A 20,287-nucleotide genomic window follows, 5' to 3' on the forward strand; every position below is an offset into this window, starting at 1 on the left:
ATAGACATCCAGAACTGCTGGTCTATAGAACAAATATAGTTGAAGATTATACAGACAGTTATTATATTATAACTACATATAGCTGTTCCAGGTTATTTGGCCCTATGATATGTAAGTCGAAGGATATACCACTATACAAGGACTACAGAATTCATGAACAAATACAAAAAACATACTGAAATGATGCACAGGAATTTGATTATATCAGTAATGTTTTTTTTTGGGGGGGGGTTCAAACTTTCACTTTCCACACTTATGTCCACACAAAACGATTTACTACATACTGCTATGCGGAGACCCTGGCAGGACCTGGATGTTTTCTGACTTGTAAAAAGTCCCCAGAAACCCAGAAATTGGAGAACATCATCCCATCAGGTTTCTGGAGTCTGCTCTCACCAGTTTGGTTAAACAAACACAGATAAATGCACTTTGTGTTGCACGTTAATATGCATTGTGTTTGGGCGGCCCATTCATTTGTATTGGCTGTCAAAGGCATCACAAGAAAACAAAATCAGCGCGCACAGCAGATGCATTGGGAAGATGTGTTGGAATGCCATTTAGAAAAGGGGGGAGGCGCCACTAAGTGCAGTATTATAGGGAATGCATTTTTGTGTTTTTAATCTTTTGCAATAAACGCATTCCTTATAATATTGCACCTAGTGGCACCCCCCCCCCCCTTTTCTTCTCTCTTGTACATACACAGAGCATGTGCACACTCTGAGGATGGCAGCCTAATCACAATGCAATCAACCACCCGCACAGACAGCAGACTCAATTTCCTAGCCCTAAATAAAAAGAATATGTCTGTGAATGTGATGAAAACAAGATTGCCTCCAAAACTATCCACAGAACTAGAGATGATCAGACATAGACCCCAAGAATACACTATGATAACTGAGTGATAGTGAAAATGTATAAACAATTTATTAAAGCACTTATGCCTGGTGAGTGGACAAGGAACACACATGGTACATGCTTTTATTGTTTCATCATGTATTGTGTCCATGTGTGTTCCTTGTCCACTCACCAGGCATAAGTGCTTTAATAAATTGTTTATACATTTTCACTATCACTCAGTTATCATAGTGTATTCTTGGGGTCTATGTCTGATCATCTCTAGTTCTGTGGATAGTTTTGGAGGCAATCTTGTTTTCATCACATTCACAGACATATTCTTTTTATTTATGCCTATTTTTGATCAATAGACGCCTGACATGACACGTTCCAACTGAGCGGGCCCTTCCCCCTCCCCCTTTATATTAAGAGGCCTGTACAGGAACCAACCTCCCATTATTTATATCAATTTCCTAGCCCTTTCTTTAACAGTCCAGGTGACCCTCAAACATTAAAATCTTGGAGCGCCAGGCTCCCAACATTATTGTTTCTGGCATTAAGAATAAATGGGACCACAGCACACCAACATGCATAGCATGCATTTCTTTATATTGCCACAGTGCAATGGTGGGAATAGCCCTTTAGGTCAGATGTGGTGCAGTAACATGGTGAAACGTGTGTTTATCTACATGTCACAATGCTTTGATTGGCACACCCCCAATGCATCAGTGTTCAAGCATTTTAGTGCACCACAATGCACAGATGGAGCAGTGGAAAAAAAGGTGTAGGTCCAATAAAATATGCGTTATCTTGCTACAACACACAATAACACATGACATAACACATGGCAGCACTGTAAATTTGCACATAACGTTGCAGCAGGTGGTTAGGTTCTGCTGGGGTCCATAACCAAGTAACCATGTTACACAGAAGGTTTTTATTGTCTACAGGAGCGTAGATCTGGACAGACAAACCAATCTAGTGCTTACTGAATGGAGGAAGGGTGAGTTTTGCTATCTTTTCTCAGCCTTTCCTTGCCAGTTAGAAGGTTGGAGCATTTCCAATATCTATGAATCACATTCCTGAATGTGTGCTGCTCAAGTTTTTTGAAGCGATGGGGTGGTGTTACCAATAGAGACTCATTTTATTATTTCTTTGTTTCTCAAGGAACTGTGACTAATGCTTTAATTCTTTTTTCTTTATTATTTTTTTCCATTTTTATTTTGCTTAAAGTGGACCTGAAAACGAAAACTGAAGATTTTCTATCTTATAGCCCAGGTTCACACTGCTCCAACATGAAAGTTCCCTAACTTCTGATCCGACTTTGCCCTGCAATTACAGTCTGATTTTGATCCAACTTAATGTGACTTTTTACACTTTATGGCATTGAAGTTGTACCAAAGTAGTGCAGGAACTTTTCCCAAAGTCATAGCGACTTGCAATGGATCAGTTAAGATGGCTCTCCTAGGGAAACATGCGACTTGTGCTCTCACAAGTTGGATCCCATGTCACACCAGTGTGAACCGGGCCATAGGAAGCAACACCAAGAAAGTGTAACTGTATGTAAACAGTACCCTGAAAACTTTACTGTTTGCCTTGAACTTTTCCTTAAAAGTAACAGTGCACTTCCTGTACCTACAGACTTATAGCTGTACAGTATATCTGTAGTGCACCCCACGTAGGAGTCACAGGTAGATTGGGATTCTTCACCTTGCACAGCCAGGAACACCGAATTTCCACACTTTCCCAGAGTCAGAAAACAGTCCAGTACTTTGTTTTTGTATTTTATTGAGGGGATAAAATTGGATGGGGAGTAGGGGTAATACGGGATGCCCACTTGACTTTGAAGCAACTTCAGGGACAACTCCTAGTATATACAGTCCTATATAGAGCTTCTTTCCTTCCTCCAGCACTTAACTTGCTTGCACAATCAGCAGTGGCGTCACTATGTAAAAATATGTAGCACTAGCCCAATACAGGCAGGAATGGCGGGCCCCTATTTTTGTAGGATGTAGAGTGACACTACTAGCACATTTACTGCAACTACTAACACATTTACTTTCTCATGTTGTCACTGATCTCCGCATTACCTCTTCAGGCCATGCCAGACCTCCTGGCTGCAGCAGCCTCTTTCAATAGCCCTCATGGCTACTTTACCACAGTCCTCCTGACTGACACTCCCATTCCTCCAAACTGACATTCACTAGTCCTCCCAGCCTGACTTCTCAGGAGATCTACCGGACGTGCTGACTCTCTCCGGCTGTCCTCACACCTGCTCACGCGCATCCAGGTAAGGATTCCTTTGTGTGGTGAAGAGGGTCCCTCCAGCACCCAATCCCCAGGCCCGATGTCAACCCCCCCCCACACACAAGGGGGAAGCCTCCTCGGCACTCCCATCCCCATCTTCCACCTGACTGCCCCTTGCTGGCGTGACCCAAGAGTATTTAAGAGGTGCGCGCCCCATGCCAGCCTACCTGCAGGGGATTGGCTGGGGCCCTCCTCAATACTCAAGCAGCTCCTCCTAAATTCCTTCCACCACTTCTGAAAGCTTCTCCAAGGTTCCAGAGAGCAGGGGGAGTTACCAGAGGTGCTGCTTAATGAGTCATCCAGCCTCCCTGAGTCACTCAGCCCTGACCCAGATTCAGCCAAGGCCTTGCTCCCAGTCAGGCCGAATTTACCTACTCTAACAACTACTGTATGTACACACTATCTAGCACACTAGAGGGTGCTACATATCTAATGCATAAAGTCATCTAATGTATTGTGCCTCTGACTGCTAGTCTCCTGAGAATCAGATTTGGTGAGGTCATTACTTTGCTACTCACTGTTCTCCTCCTGAAAGAGGAGGCTGTAGCACAATGATTTCCCTGCTTCTGCGTCATTCAATCATGTATCTGTGATTTCTGCACCATTCCTGGACTATTGCTCCACTAGTCATCAGATCACCAGTCATTAGATGGGCAGCTCTGACATGAGGAAGCAAAGCCCTGTTCTTCTACGAAGATAGTTGCCTTCACACAGAGGCACATTGTGGAACAAGGCAAGGTAAGTCAGTATTTGGGAAAAGATCAGATACATTGAGTACACAGATAATACTGGTGTCTGGTTATTTGCCCTGCCTGCTTTTTTTGGGACATCTTCCATAGTTTTCCCATGCAGGGCAATGCAACAGGTTTACTTTAAAGCCAAAGCTTAGGCATGTTTTTTTTTTTTCTTGTATAGTTACATAAGTATGTATGTGCCAACCCTTACTGATCCCTGCGGAAGCTGGCAATCACTGTCGTTTTCTCCACTACTACAGTGATCACTGTTAGTTTCCAGGTGCCGTGCTCGGCATGGGCACCACTAAGAGAATGCTTTGCATTGTCTCCATGAATGCAAAGCATTCCCTAATTGGGCAAGGTGGAGATCATGGCATCACTACCACATGTTTTCTTTGTAAAGTGATTTGAGAAGCTACCTATATAAAATAAAGTTTATTATCATTATTATTAAAATTATGTTTCCACATCATCTATCACAACAGTGATTTCCAAAATCCACAGGGATATAGATATGGCACATACAGTACATATGTTGATCCAAGCTGGACCAAGGTAGCTATGCAAAAACAAGCCATTTCTAAACTTCAGTTCTAATAACACCCCCCGCCTCCGAGCCCCCAAAAGCCAATAAGGGGTCAATTAACTAAGTTTACCGCATGTTATAAGGGTATCATGTTACTAATTTGCATAAATTATTGCATGCGGTAAATTAAGTCCAATTCATGAAAAAAAAAAAACGATTATGCGGCATTTACTGATACAAAATTCAAGGCACGGGTGTCCCTCCCACCCCCCACTCAACAAAAGTTGATTTTTAGTTGACTTTTGTGGGAGGAGCCAGTTCGAAAACTCTTGGGTGAACATCATTTGCATCCAATCAGATGAAAGCACTGTGACATAGTTGGTAAAGTTGAATACTGTTCAGGAATTGAATATATAGTAGACAGCAGCTGACATTACTTTATCCACCCTGCTTAGTGTAGATGACGGAATCAATGGATTGCTCACGTTCAGCCTGAAGGAGAGAAATTTGAAGCGTATATGGCCAGCTCTACCCTATGTTTGGTCTTGCACAAAGCAAAGGGCTGTCACTTCTAAAGTGGACATGGTTGGTAAAATAAGAACAAAACAAAGCCCCATACACTATATTGTCAAAGGTATTGAGACTTCTGCCTTTACACGCACATGAACTTTAATGGCATCCCAGTCTCAGTCTGTATTGTTCAATATTGAGTTGGCCGACCCTTTGCACCAATTACAGCTTCAACTCTTTTGCGAAAGCGGTCCACAAGGTTTAGGAGTGTGCCTATGGGAATGTTTGATCATTCTTCAAGAAGCGCATTTGTGAGGTCAGGCAATGATGTTGGACAAGAAGGCCTGGCTTGCAGTCTCTGCTCGAATTCATCCCAAAGGTGTTCTATGATGTTGAGGTCAGGACTGTGAAGATCTGCACCCCAAACTCGCTCATCCATGTCTTTAGGGGGGCTTTGCTTTTCTACACTGGTCCAAATCATTTGGTGGAACTCTTTAAGATGCCAACATACCAAGACATTTTGGAGAATTTCATGCTCCCAACCTTCTGGGAACAGTTTGGGGATGCGCCCTTTCTTTTCCAACATGACTGCTTGCAGTGCACAAAGCAAGGTCCATAAAGACATAGGTGAGTGAGTTTGGAGTCCTGACCTCAACCCGAAAGAACACCTTTGGGATAAATTAGCGGAGACTGGGAGCTAGTCCTTCTTGTCCACATCAGTGCCTGACCTCACAAATACGCTTCTGGTAGAATGGTCAAACATTCCCAGAAGAGTTGAAGCTGTTATACAGGACCTGCTGCAAAAGATGGGCCAACTCAATATTGAAGCCTACGTACTAAGACTGGGATGCCATTAAAGTTCATGGGCGTGTAAAGGCAGGAGTCCCAATACTTTTGACAATATAGTGTATATAAACACACTTTTGTGAGTAATATGGTTTTTTATTTATAATGATTCAATAGTGTGCCAGTATTATACTATGCGATTCTACTTAATTTTTAACCTTCCAACACCAATTTGGAAAGAGGGGAGGAGGAATTCTTCTGGAGGGGAAAACAGCCACATTGGAGTAGTATGGAAGGTCCTGTTTGAGGATCTTTTTCACCTTTGTGAGTGAAGCATTACAAAGGAGTCACAAACAGAGAGGATGTTACTGAAGCTGATTTGAACTTGGAAAAGATTGTGAAAACTTTGGAAGGACATTTTATAGATAAAGAAATTTTAAGATAGACAGGCCCGAAGCAAAAAAAAAAAAAAAAAAAAAAGGCATAGGGTTATATGACAGGGGGGGGGGGGGGAGTGGGATTAGGGAAAACAGGGAAGAATAGGGTTAAAATTTAAGATAGTTGTATGGGTGGTCATTTATGGTTATTGGCTGGTTTGCAGAGTGTAGGAAGTGCTGTTGGGGGGTATGCTGGGTGGAGATCCCAAAACGTGGCAAATCCACTGGAGCAATGGATGAGCAGGAAGCCCCGCCCTCCCGCCCTGTATTGCATTGGTTTACCTGTGGTTCCTCAAGTTTTGGCAGTGGAGGTCTTTGGAGGCGTTAACATTTTGGAACAGTTCAAAGTTTGACCCATCTAAGGTATGGCGGCCGTCCGCTGTTGGATCTCAGTTAATGGTGGACTAACTGGGAAGTGGTAACAAGGAGGTATCTTTGGTGAAGTGTGTTTGTCCCCAAACCGGTGTTGCGCAGCTGGGGATCGTTAAGTAGTAACGCAGATACACAACCTGAATTTTGTTTTTTTGGTGCCTCCCAAGACCGACAACCTTTATTTTACAGGTACTGTATTATGTTTATTGCTTCTGCTTTATTAAATGTTAATTTGTTTATTTGTTAATAAATGACCAACCTGGCCAAATTTTCTCCAGATTCGTCATTTGCTTATTGTTATACGTTTGGGAGGTTTAAGTGGCTACAATGTACTAAGTGGGAGTCATCTGTGGTACCCTAGTCATGCTAATCGTGGGATCTTGTAGAATTATGTTTAGGATTACTGAAAATGAGCGCTGACTTTATATGCATGAAAATTACAAATTCAAGATGCCAGGCTTCCATCCATACCTCCATTAGTCATAACTGTAATTCCCTGGAATACTTGAAAAGACTGTTTTAGAGCTTGCGATAGTTTTTATTAGTTTATAAGGCAATTCAAGTAGATCTAAAGTCTAGATGACATTTAGTTTGGTAAATCACTGGTTTTGATAAACAACTGCCATCTCTTCTGTATTACTAAATACTGTTTCGACTTTTTTTTTCTTTTTCGTCCTCTCAGTGCTGCTGATCTACTCCATCCTTTTTTCAGCCACTCCCTGTCCACATGCAATCACTTTAGTGTCAGCTGCACACCATTGTTTAGGGCAGCTTCTGGATAATGATAGCAGTGGACCATACCTACATAATGTGGGTTGTGCCATTTGTAGTCTGCTTTAGAAGTCTATGGGACAAGGAGACAGAAGCAGAATTGAGAGACAGTTGCCATCCCATAACAGGAAGTCCTGAACAAGGACCGTCATGGCAGGATCGCCAACTGAGATTTTTAAAATATCATGATACACCCTCTAGCTTAGTGTGCTAGGAGTGTATATACAGTGCCTTGCAAAAGTATTCGGCCCCCTTGAACTTTGCGACCTTCTGCCACATTTCAGGCTTCAAATATAAAGATATAAAACTGTAATTTTTTGTGAAGAATCAACAATAAGTGGGACACAATCATGAAGTGGAACGAAATTTATTGGATATTTCAAACTTTGTTAAAAAATAAAAAACTGAAAAATTGGGCGTGCAAAATTATTCATCCCCTTTACTTTCAGTGCAGCAAACTCTCTCCAGAAGTTCAGTGAGGATCTCTGAATGATCCAATGTTGACCTAAATGACTAATGATGATAAATAGAATCCACCTGTGTGTAATCAAGTCTCCGTATAAATGCACCTGCACTGTGATAGTCTCAGAGGTCCGTTTAAAGCACAGAGAGCATCATGAAGAACAAGGAACACACCAGGCAGGTCCGAGATACTGTTGTGGAGAAGTTTAAAGCCAGATTTGGATACAAAAAGATTTCCCAAGCTTTAAACATCCCAAGGAGCACTGTGCAAGCGATAATATTCAAATGGAAGGATTATCAGACCACTGCAAATCTACGAAGACCTGGCCGTCCCTCTAAACTTTCAGCTCATACAAGGAGAAGACTGATCAGAGATGCAGCCAAGAGGCCCATGATCACTCTGGATGAACTGCAGAGATCTACAGCTGAGGTGGGAGACTCTATCCATAGGACAACAATCAGTCGTATACTGCACAAATCTGGCCTTTAGGGAAGAGTGGCAAGAAGAAAGCCATTTCTTAAAGATATCCATAAAAAGTGTCGTTTAAAGTTTGCCACAAGCCACCTGGGAGACACACCAAACATGTGGAAGAAGGTGCTCTGGTCAGATGAAACCAAAATCAAACTTTTTGGCAACAATGCAAAACGTTATGTTTGGCATAAAAGCAACACAGCTCATCACCCTGAACACACCATCCCCACTGTCAAACATGGTGGTGGCAGCATCATGGTTTGGGCCTGCTTTTCTTCAGCAGGGACAGGGAAGATGGTTAAAATTGATGGGAAGATGGATGGAGCCAAATACAGGACAATTCTGGAAGAAAACCTGATGGAGTCTGCAAAAGACCTGAGACTGGGATGGAGATTTGTCTTCCAAAAAGACAATGATCCAAAACATAAAGTAAAATCTACAATGGAATGGTTCACAAATAAACATATCCAGGTGTTAGAATGGCCAAGTCAAAGTCCAGACCTGAATCCAATCGAGAATCTGTGGAAAGAACTGAAAACTGCTGTTCACAAACGCTCTCCATCCAACCTCACTGAGCTCGAGCTGTTTTGCAAGGAGGAATGGGCAAAAATTTCAGTCTCTTGACATACAAAACTGATAGAGACATACCCCAAGAGACTTACAGCTGTAATTGCAGCAAAAGGTGGCGCTACAAAGTATTAACTTAAGGTGGCTAAATAATTTTGCACGCCCAATTTTTTAATTTTTTATTTGTTAAAAAAGTTTGAAATATCCAATAAATTTCGTTCCACTTCATGTTTGTGTCCCACTTGTTGTTGATTCTTCACGAAAAATTACAGTTTTATATCTTTATGTTGAAGCCTGAAATGTGGCAAAAGGTTGCAAAGTTCAAGGGGGCCGAATACTTTTGCAAGGCACTGTATGTTGGTGGAAGAGCACTGTCACCGATTTTTCTGAACACTTTTTCTACACTGCATTTTTTGGTGTCTGCACTGATACCCACACATTATAGTTTATTTTTCACTGTGGATCACGGACTACTACAGAGGATTGGATATTTTTTTCCTATTTGTTTTTGTTCTATGGGCACATACAGTCATAAATATTACTTTGTCATTTTTGATATGCAATTCAAAAAATTAACAAAAAAAAAAAAGCAATATATCCATAATGTGGAGGTGGCAGTAGTGCCTTCTGAATGCCTGCCAGCCGCTGCTATACCACCCTCTGAAAAGCAGTCCACCAGGGATTGCTTTTCAGAGGGCAGTAAGCTTACCCCCCATCTGAAATAGCTCTTACCGGATCTCACCCAATAATGCCGGCTATTTTGTCGCTGAACCGGCTGTCCAGTTTGACAGCTGAAATCTCCAGCAGCCTGTTTTGTTTGTAAACAAAGTGATCAAGTGACATTGATGTGTCACATGACTTGAGTCCTCGCTGGCCTACCTGTCATACTGGATGTCTTTAAAGGAGGGGAGGTGACCTGGGTGCATTATTTCTGTCTAAACACATACACCACCTACCTGGATGGGTTTTCTGGCAGGAGTGGAGGAAGAATGCTGGATGGGAGAGGAAAGACAGAGGTGAGCACTGATTTTTGGTTGGCTATGAGTCCCAGAAATAGAGCATGTGGTTGTGAAAACATTAGTGCTGATTCTTTAGACAGGAAAATGTGGATTTATGGCTAAATACTTTCCCCTTCACAGATCCCAATCTCTGCACCTACACTTTATTCTTAACACTATTAATGCTGGGGTTATCCTAATAACACACCCACTTACTTACTCTTGACCTCTGCACTATGTGTGTTATACATTCCTGACCCCTGCACTATGTGTTTTATGCACTCCTGACCCCTGAACTATGTGTTTTATGCACTCCTGACCCCTGAACTATGTGTGTTTTATACACTCCTGACCCCTGAACTGTGTGTTTTATGCACTCCTGACCCCTGCAGTTTGTGAATTACTTACTTCTAATCCCTGCAATATGTGTGTTATACACTCCTGACACCTGCACTATGTGTGTTATACACTCCTGACTCCTGCACTATGTGTGTTATGCACTCCTGACCCCTGCAATATGTGTGTTATACACTCCTGACCCCTGAACTATGTGGGTTTTATACACTCCTGACCCCTGAACTATGTGTTTTAGGCACTCCGGATCCCTGCACTGTGTGTAATGCACTTCTGACCCCTGCAGTATGTGAATTACTTACTTCTGACCCCTGCACTAGGTGTGTTATACACTCCTGACCTCTGCACTATGTGTGTTATGCACTCCTGACCCCTGGACTATGTGTGTTATGCACTCCTGACCCCTGCACTATGTGTGTTATGCACTCCTGACCCCTGCACTATGTGTGTTATGCACTCCTGACCCCTGCACTATGTGTGTTATGCACTCCTGACCCCTGCACTATGTGTGGTATACACTCCTGACCCCTGCACTATGTGTGTTATACACTCCTGACCCCTGCACTATATGTGTTATACACTCCTGACCCCTGCACTATGTGTGTTATACACTCCTGACCCCTGCAATATGTGTGTTATACACTCCTGACCCCTGCACTATGTGGGTTTTGTACACTCCTGACCCCTGAACTATGTGTTTTATGCACTCCTGACCCCTGCACTGTGTATAATGCACTTCTGACTCCTGCAGTATGTGAATTACTTACTTCTGACCCCTGCACTATGTGTGTTATACACTACTGACCCCTGCACTATGTGTGTTATGCACTTCTGACCCCGGCACTGTGTGTGTTATGCACTCCTGACCCCTGAACTATGTGAGGTATGCACTCCTGACCCCTGCACTGTGTGTGTTATGCACTATGTTTCTGAATTACTTACTTCTAATCCCTGCATCCCTGTGTGTGTTATGCACTCCTGACCCCTGCAGTTTGTGAATTACTTAGTCCTGACCCCTGCACACTCTGTTTTACACACTTCTGACTTGTACAGTCTTTGCATTACACACTCCTGTGTGTTACGGATCCTTGACCCTTGCAGTTTGTGCATTACTTACTTCTGACCTCTGAACTTCATTACACACTCTTGACCCTTAGCAGAGTAGGCTGTGGTTTTGTTTAACTATTCCATTTGAAGCCCCTCCCACTGTTAGTGCTTCAGTTAGCATTGCCCCTACTCTGCCCCCAGTCCCCAAACTCTCTTTTCCCTAATTTTGCCGGAACAAAGATGGCAACCCTAGAAGTGAAGTGTGATGTTACAACCATATATCAGATCTTCAGTTATTTTAGAAGAAACATCCGACCCTGTTTAACCAGTAAAAGCAATAGATGCCAATTAAAGGTAAACCCACCACAACCCTGTACTATTTAGGCTGAGCATATGATGAAAAAAATGCAGGGGTTACCTTCTGTGAGAAAGTCAAAATGATCAGAAGATACAGGCAGCTGAAATTGTAAGCACTTTTCCTGTACAAGTTGAGCGTGGTCCCACCCGTCCACTATGGTGAGCAATAGGAAGGCTTGAGAGACTGAAGGGGTGGGGCCAAACTTAACATTTACATTTGATTTGCCTATAAATTCAGCTGTCTGTACCTTCGGATCCATTGATTTCTGTATGAATTCCTCTGACATAAGATTTTCACTGAATAAACTCTGCTTATATCATTTCCAACATGTGCTCAGTCTGGATTCCATGGGTTTGTAGCGGGTTTACTTTGAATAATGTAAGTAACTGAATGGCAATAATGAAATCTCTTGTATGAGTTCACACTGTTTAATGATTATACAATGTCCTCTCTTATCTACACACAACGTTGTATACATGTGTATGCCCCAGTAGTAAACTACTCTTCAAGCAAAGTTCGTAGGAATATCAATGGTGTTTATATGGTTTAAAAGATGTGAAGTATAACAAAGGCAATACCATGTAGACACTCTCAGTAGGCAATACCATCCCACCATTGACATTTAGACACTCAGTAGGCAATACATTCTCAGTAGGAAATACTGTGCCAGCATTTGCATTTTGACACTCTCACTAGACAATACTGTGCCACCATTGGCATTTAGACACCCCCTAGTAGACAATACTGTGCAACCATTGGCATTTAGACACCCCCAGTAGACAATACTGTGCCACCTTTGGCATTTAGACACTCTCAGTAAGCAACACTTTGCCACTATTGGCATGTAGACACTCTCAGTAGGAAATACTGCGCCACAGTTGGCATAAAGACACCCTCAGTAGAAAATACTGTGCCACCATTGGCATTTAGCCACTCGTAGTAGACAATACTGTGCCACCATTGGCATTTAGCCACTCGTAGTAGACAATACTGTGCCACCATTGGCATTTAGCCACTTGTAGTAGACAATACTGTACCACCATTGGCATTTAGACACTCCCAGTAGACAATCATTAGGAACCCAACTGAAATTTGCTACGTATAGGGCCAGCTTAGATTCAGTCCACATGCTGTCCGGTAGCACTTTTCTTATTTATCCATCTTATAAGGAACTGGGAATCTTTGGTCTGTGGGGTAAACACAACAAACCGACCCTTGAATGTTAGGGTTAGATTTCTGTGACTAAAGAAATTCTGCCTAGCAAAGTGTGCCATGGTGGTGCAGTAATTATTGGACTTGGTGAAAGATAGGTGTTCCTATCTATCTTCCAGCATCAACTTCCTTTGCACCATTGCCATTTGGTCATGTGGCTTCCCAGAGCCTTTGGAAGGCTTCCTTCTGTGATCGCAGGTCTAAACAGGTAGTGGGCAGCTGTTGAATGCATAGCATGCATCATTGACTGCAGGTCCTGCTCTGAGTGATGTCTGAATGGTGAAGAATCTCCACTCAGGGTCACCAACCCAACATTATTTTTTTAGTAGTTGCCTGGGGTGATAATGAATAGCTCTCAGTTGACCACTTTTTGTCATTGCGCGTAGCCAAAAAACTGACACCAGTGAGCAGTTTTACCAGTGGGAGGTCCCCAGGCTGGCCTTACTAATCAGGCACTTGGACTTGTTCTTCACTTTAAAAATCCCTGAAACATACACTACCAGAGCATGTCCCTGGAGGGATGTTTTCTGCTGACTTGTACCTGCTCACACCCACAATCCTAACCAAGAGTATCAAGTAACAATGGGAGAGGAGTTCTAACAAAACATCCATTGTATAATTTATGTGGCCGTCACATAACTATTTGCAGTGTCCCAACATGCTTAGGGATATATTAAAGTGACATTGTAGCAGACACTTTACAAAGCTGTCAGCTGATTAAAGGGTTAAACTGGAGAAAATCATTGAACTTTCTACACCAGGGAGTAGGTAATGGGAGCAAACGGTTTATGTTTTGTTGCAGCCAACTGTGTGTGAAGTGCAACCTCCCAGTTACCGCTTAACATGGAAACGTATGTATTTAATTGCTGCGATTGGAATGCAAGCACTGTGGATGGGTGACCATAGTAGATGTGTCCTTCGGAACACTGGTAAGTGAGACATTAGACCAGCCTGAAACCACCTGCAAGTCAACAAACCTGCAAACCTCTTCACAATTCCACAAAAAAAAAAAAAAAAATACTTTATTATTTAATATATTTATTTTTAACATGCTGGAAAAATGGATTGTGTAATTTTAAAAAATTGGATCCGAAAATCAGAAGTGATTGTTACCACACCTCTACACAACCAGATTGCCCAAAGTTATGCTTGAATTGGTCGCATTGCTTGCTTTATTGAACTATGTATGGACAACCAATGAGATTACAGTCTACCTCAAAAGGATTGTGCCTAAAACACTGTAGGCATCTACTCTACTATCAGCTATCGAGTGGTGTATGGCCAACTAATGGGATCATATTCATAACTTCATAGTCTACCTCAATAAGATTGTGCCTAAAACACTGTAGGCATCTACTCTACTATCAGCTATCGAGTGGTGTATGGCCAACTAATGGGATCATATTCATAACTTCATAGTCTACCTCAATAAGATTGTGCCTAAAACACTGTAGGCATCTACTCTACTATCAGCTATCGAGTGGTGTATGGCCAACTAATGGGATCATATTCATAACTTCATAGTCTACCTCAATAAGATTGTGCCTAAAACACTGTAGGCATCTACTCTACTATCAGCTATTGAGTGGTGCATGGCCAACTAATGGGATAATATTCATAACTTCACAGTCACTACCTCAATAAGTTTTGAAGGTAGGCATCTGCTGTAAACAAAGGACTCTTCAAAGCATTTGCAGATTATTCTACGTAAACCCATACTACAGCAAAGAAAATGGAATCATTTATCTATTCCTTTCAAAACGCTGAAAAATCTCCTTGTGTAATCAAAAAACAAATTGGTTCCGGAAATCAGAAGTGACGGTTACCCCACCTCTACACAATCTGATTGCCCCCAAAGGGATGCTTGAATTGGTTGTATTGCTTGCTTTTATCGAGCTCTGTAAGGCCAATTGATGGGATTATACTCTTAACCTCACAGTCTACTGCAATAAGATTTTAACATTGTAGGCATCTGCTGCCTTTTATCGAGCTGTCTATGACCAACCAATGGGATTAAACTCTAAAATGTAACAATCTGCCTCAATAGGATTTTAACACTGTAGGCATTTCCAGTCTTTTACTGAGCTGTGTATGGCCAAAACATTGGATTATATTTTTACCTTTATAGCCTACTGCAATATGATTTTAACACTGTAGGCATCTTCTGTCTTTTATTGAGCTCTGTATGGCCGATGGATGGGATTATACTCTTAACTTCACAGTCTGTCTCAATAAGATTTAAACACTGTAGGCATCTGCTGCCTTTCATCGAGCTGTGTATGGCCAACCAATGGGACTATACTCTGAAGTTTACAATCTGCCTCAATAAGATTTTAACACTGTAGGCATCTCTGGGCTTTTATCAAGCTCTGTAATGCCAAACCATGGGATTATAGTCTTAGTTTCATAGTCTACCTCAATAAGATTTTAACACTGTTGGCATCTGCTGCCTTTCATCGAGCTGTGTATGGCCAACCAATGGGATTATACTCTGAATTTCACAGTCTACCTCGATAAGATTTGAAAACTGTATGTATCTGCTGTATTCCACGGACTCTTAACAGCACGGGCAGATTATTCTAAGTAAATTCATACTACAGTTAAGAAAAAGGAATCATTAAAGCTGGAAAATATTTTTTTATATTTCAAAAAAATTGGTAACCACACCTCTGCATGACGCGATTGCCCGAAGTGACGTTTGAATTGGTCACATTGCATGCTTTTATTAAGCAGTGCATGGCCAACCGATGGGATTATACTGTTACTTTCATAGTCTACCTCAAAAAAATATAAACCCTGTAGGCATCTGCTGTAATCCAATGACTCTTCAAAGCATTTGCAGATTCTTCTTAGTAATCTCATACTACAGCAAAGACAATGGAATCATTTATCTATTTCTTTACAGGCTGGAAAATCTTTTTCTGTATTAAAAAAAATTGGTAACCACATTTCTGCATGACCTGATTGCCCGAAGAGACGATTGAATTGCTCGCATTGCATGCTTTTTGAGCTGTGTATGGCCAGCCGATGGGATTATACTGTTACAATAACAGTCTACCTCAATAAGATTTTAACACTGTAGGCATCTGCTGTCTCTTATCCAGCTGTGTATGGCCAGCCGATGGGATTATACTGTGAACTTCACAATCTACCTCAATATGATTTAAACACTGTTGGCATCTGCTGTCTTTTATTGAGCTGTGTATGTCTAACCAATGGGATTGTAGTGCCATTTATATCATGTATCTATTCCTTTTAACATGCTGGAAATTCTTTTTATGTATTAAAAAAAATAAAATTGGTAGCCCCACCTCTGCATGAACTAATTGCCCAAAGAGACGATTGAATTGGTCGCATTGCATGCTTTTTGAGCTGTGTATGGCCAGCTGATGGGATTATACTGTGAACTTAACAGTCTACCTCAATACGATTTTAACACTGTAGGCATCTGCTGTCTTTTATTGAGTTGTGTATGGCCAACCAATGGAATTATACTGTTACATTCACAGTCTACTTAAGATTTGAACACTGTAGGTTTCTGCTGTCTGTTATTGAGCTGTGTATGGCCAACCGATGGGATTATATTCCTAACTTCACAGTCTACCTCAATACGTTTTTAACACTGTAGGCATCTGCTGTCTTTTATTGAGCTGTGTATGGCTAACCAATGGGATTATACTGTTACATTCACAGTCTGCCAAATTAAGATTTTAACACTGTAGGTTTCGGCTGTCTCTTATTGAGCTGTGTATGGCCAACCGATGGAATTATACTGTGAACTTCACAATCTACCTCAATATGATTTTAACACTGTAGGCTTCTGCTGTCTTTTATTGAGTTGTGTATGGCCAACCAATGGGATTATACTGTTACATTCACAGTCTAAAAGATTTTAAATCTGTAGGTTTCTGCTGTCTCTTATTGAGCTGTGTATGGCCAACCAATGGGATTATACTGTGAACTTCACAATCTACCTCAATACGATTTTAACACTCTAGGCATCTGCTGTCTGTTATTGAGCTGTGTATGGCCAACCAATGGGATTAGACTGTCACATTCACAGTCTACCAAATTAAGATTTTAACACTGTAGGTATCTACTGTCTCTTATTGAGCTGTGTATGGCCAACCAATGGGATTATACTGTGAACTTCACAAGCGACCTCAATACGATTTGAACACTGTAGGCTTCTGCTGTCTTTTATTGAGCTGTGTATGGCCAACCGATAGGATTATATTCCTAACTTCACACTACCTCAGTAAGATTTGAACACTGTATAGGCATCTGCTGTAATCCAAGGCAACTCTTCAAAGCATTTGCAGCTTCTCATATGCAAACCCAGGCTATGGTAAAATGATGACCATTATTAATCTGCAGTCCAAGTCTCTATTACTATATGTTTACCCCAATGAATTGCTGCATAAACTTCTTTTTTGTGCACACATCATGCATGCCCAATCTGTCGCAGTAAAACATAAAATACAGAACACTTTAAAACACAACAAAATGCAAGAAACTACTGAAGAGTTTGCGACCCACGATTGCGTTTTTATGACTAATCAGCTGAAGAGTTTGCGACCCACAATTGCGTTTTTGTGACTAATCAGCGCAATGCCTTTTTACCGATGCGTACATGGCTACTGAATTTTAAAATCCTTTACACAAGTTATAGTATTCTATTCATATAATGCAAAATTTTAGTCCGCAACAGTACAGGGATCAGCAAAATGAATACAAGGCAAAGTTTTGTGTAAGGTCAACTTACCAGATAGAAGATTCCTTTAATTCAGCCCCAAAGAGCAAACGGTTGTGTATAATTCCCCAAGCACAGTTTGAGAAGTGGATGCCAAATCTTGGTTTGTCCTTTTGTAATTCTTCACGGTTGATGGTATCCTGCTAAAAAACAAGGTCCGGAGGGAAAGATTGGAGTTGCTTGTGTCGCAGGAGAGACAGGTCTTTTCTTCCCTGCCTGTGAAAAATGCAGAAGAGGGAAGAAGAAAAGAAGTTTTATGGAGGGCTGTGCGTGACTCAGACCTTGCTCTGCTGTCTCTGACATTCCACAGGATTGTGAGCACACCTGGAGGGCAGGTACAAAGCTGGAACAGCCCTCTGCCTTACCATGGACTCCCCCCCTCCAACTCTCTCTCACATTTTTTTCCTGTGTTGGATAGAGCTGGACGTGAGACAAATTTCAGTCCCTGAGTACTGAGGCTTTGAGTTCAGTGTTACTGAAAAAAAGGATTATTTGGGGGGTGGAGGCATGAAGGGGGAGCAGGGAGAGAACAAAAGGCAAGACACTGAATTAAACCACCCTCCCTCTGCCCAGAATACAGAATTTGGATCAGCTAGAGAGCCACACTGCACAACAGCTCAACCCTGCGCAACGCCTAATCAGTTTGGCTGCAACAGTCCCTTTTTTTGTATGTCAGATACTATTACAAAATATTAACATCCATGTTTACAAAAATAGTAAACTTTTAGTAGGCATAAGAGCTGATAAGTTTACAATGTTACAAAAAACATAGATCAAATGGAGAAAATATTTTTTTTGTTCTATAAAATGTTCATCCAATAACAAATACGAAATAAAATGTAAATTAATAAATATAAAAAAAATAAATAAAAAAAAGGTACCTAAAACATTTCAGTTGGGATCATGCCAAAAATGGCATAATAAGAAATATGTACAAAAAGAAAAGAAAAAAGGCTGCAAGTGTCCCAATACCTTAGCTCCAATTAGGAAAAAAAAAAAAAAAGACAACCTTTTTTTAAGTAAATACTGTATGGTGATTACAAAGTAGAGTTGGTAACTTTTTGTCATCCGGGCCAATTCTGACACTTCGCTCATACTTGTAAAAATCAACTTTTTCCTTGCGAGAAAATGACTTAGAACATTATATATTATTTTATTTTTAGCAGAGGCCCTATAGAATAAAATGGTGGGTGTTGCAATTTTTTTATACAAATTTTCTTTTACACTTTTTTTTGTTTTTGGATCAACTTTATTGCTATCACAAGGGATGAACAACATCCCTTGTGACATTATGGGCCATGACAGGTCCTTTATGGAGATATTTGGGGTCTATTAGACCCCAATTCTCTCCTCTGGCCTCCCATGCAGCCGATCAGACCGAGATTGGCTGCTTTCCTGGCTGCTGGTGGCCAGGTAAACAAAGAGGCACAACTGGACATCATAACTCGTCGCACCCAGTTTCCAGGATTACAGAGAGTGGGGGGAACAACGTCAGTTCCTCTCTCTCTGTACAGAGCAGTCATTGCCGCCGACCGCATTGCTCCCGGGCACCGCGATCGTTCGGTAGCGCCCCGGAGAGGCGGCGGCTGCGGGAGGGTGGTGGGACCCCCTTCCGCCACCTTGCAGAAGGGATCAAGTGGTTAATTAGCCACTTGGCATGTTAGGGAATCGCCGGCTGCAAACAAACATACCAGAATAATGCATGTAGGTGTAGGCATCATTCCAGTATAACCACTGAAACGGGAGGACATCCATGGCGGGAAGTGGTTAAAGGATAACTAAACCCAAGATTAAAATGTTTTATTTTGCAGATTACAGTTCTTAGGCTACATTCACACCTGAGCGTAGCGTTTTTCGCGCGTTTTTTACCGCGATTTTACCGCGATTTTTGCGGCGTTTTTTACCGCGATTTTACAGCGATTTTTACCGCGATTTTTGTGCAGGCGTTTTTAGATTGAATAGAGATCAATGAAAAACGCCTGTAATCTGCCCAAAAAGAAGCTCATGTACTTTTTTGAGCGTTGGGCGTTTTGTATACAGCGTCAAAACGCTCAGATGTGAACAGGGGTCATTGAAATGAATAGGATTTGTCTTGTTGGGCGTTTTGAGAGCTGATCCTAGAGCAGAAAAACGCCCCAAAAACGCCCCAAAACGCCTAGATGTGAACGGAGCCTTAGATATGATGGTTGCATTTGTTTTTTGTTTTTTTAAGCTAAGAAGGTTTTCAGCAAATATCGGTTGATCCTGCCAGAAAAGTAGTGTCCTTGTCACTTCCTGTGAGCTGCGCCAAAGAATATCTGTCTACCTAGCTCTCTTCTGTAAACTTCCAATTGCCCTACCTTCCATGTAATGGAGATGAAGTGATACAGACTTGTTTGTAGTCCGTAGTCTGCATTCCTTTTCATTTTTTATGCTAACAATATTTTCAGAAAGTACAGAAAATTCTCATTTATCTTGTAGAAACGCTGTGTCCTTGTCACTTCCTGGGAACTGAAAAGAAAACACAAACATCCTTATCTTTATTGTATAAACTGCTAGCTCCATCAATCCACCATGGAGATGGACAGAGCCAGATGTGTTTGAAGTCAGATAAAACACTGTTAGGAAAAGAGCAGCTCTGGTCTGTGCTACCCTTTGTACTCTCCCATTAATACCACTGGTCACTAATATATAAATAACCCCTTCAGTGACATAACACACTAAATATGCAACAAATTACATTTCTTATAAAGTGCCAACATAAAAACATGAGTATACCCTGGGACTTTATATGAGGTGTAGCACACA

General features: G+C 41.5%; 2 protein-coding genes across 6 annotated transcripts in view; both read right to left on the bottom strand.

Annotated features, from left to right (window-relative positions):
- Positions 1-17,949, bottom strand: part of ITGB4 (integrin subunit beta 4) — a 157,389-nt gene extending 139,440 nt beyond the window's left edge. For 2 of the 4 annotated variants that reach the window (XR_014225941.1, XM_082273005.1), the window contains exon 1: positions 17,513-17,949. The gene's annotated coding sequence lies outside the window, so the exon portion shown is untranslated. The remainder of the gene's footprint in view (positions 1-17,512) is intronic. The other 2 variants (XM_082273006.1, XM_082273007.1) reach the window with 2 other exon arrangements.
- The window catches only part of MYO15B (myosin XVB), a 764,404-nt gene that overhangs the window by 18,352 nt on the left and 725,765 nt on the right, over positions 1-20,287 (bottom strand). The window lies entirely within an intron of this gene.

This window comes from Pelophylax lessonae (assembly GCF_965119305.1).
Source record: "Pelophylax lessonae genome assembly, chromosome: 11".
Taxonomy (NCBI): Eukaryota; Metazoa; Chordata; class Amphibia; order Anura; family Ranidae; genus Pelophylax; species Pelophylax lessonae.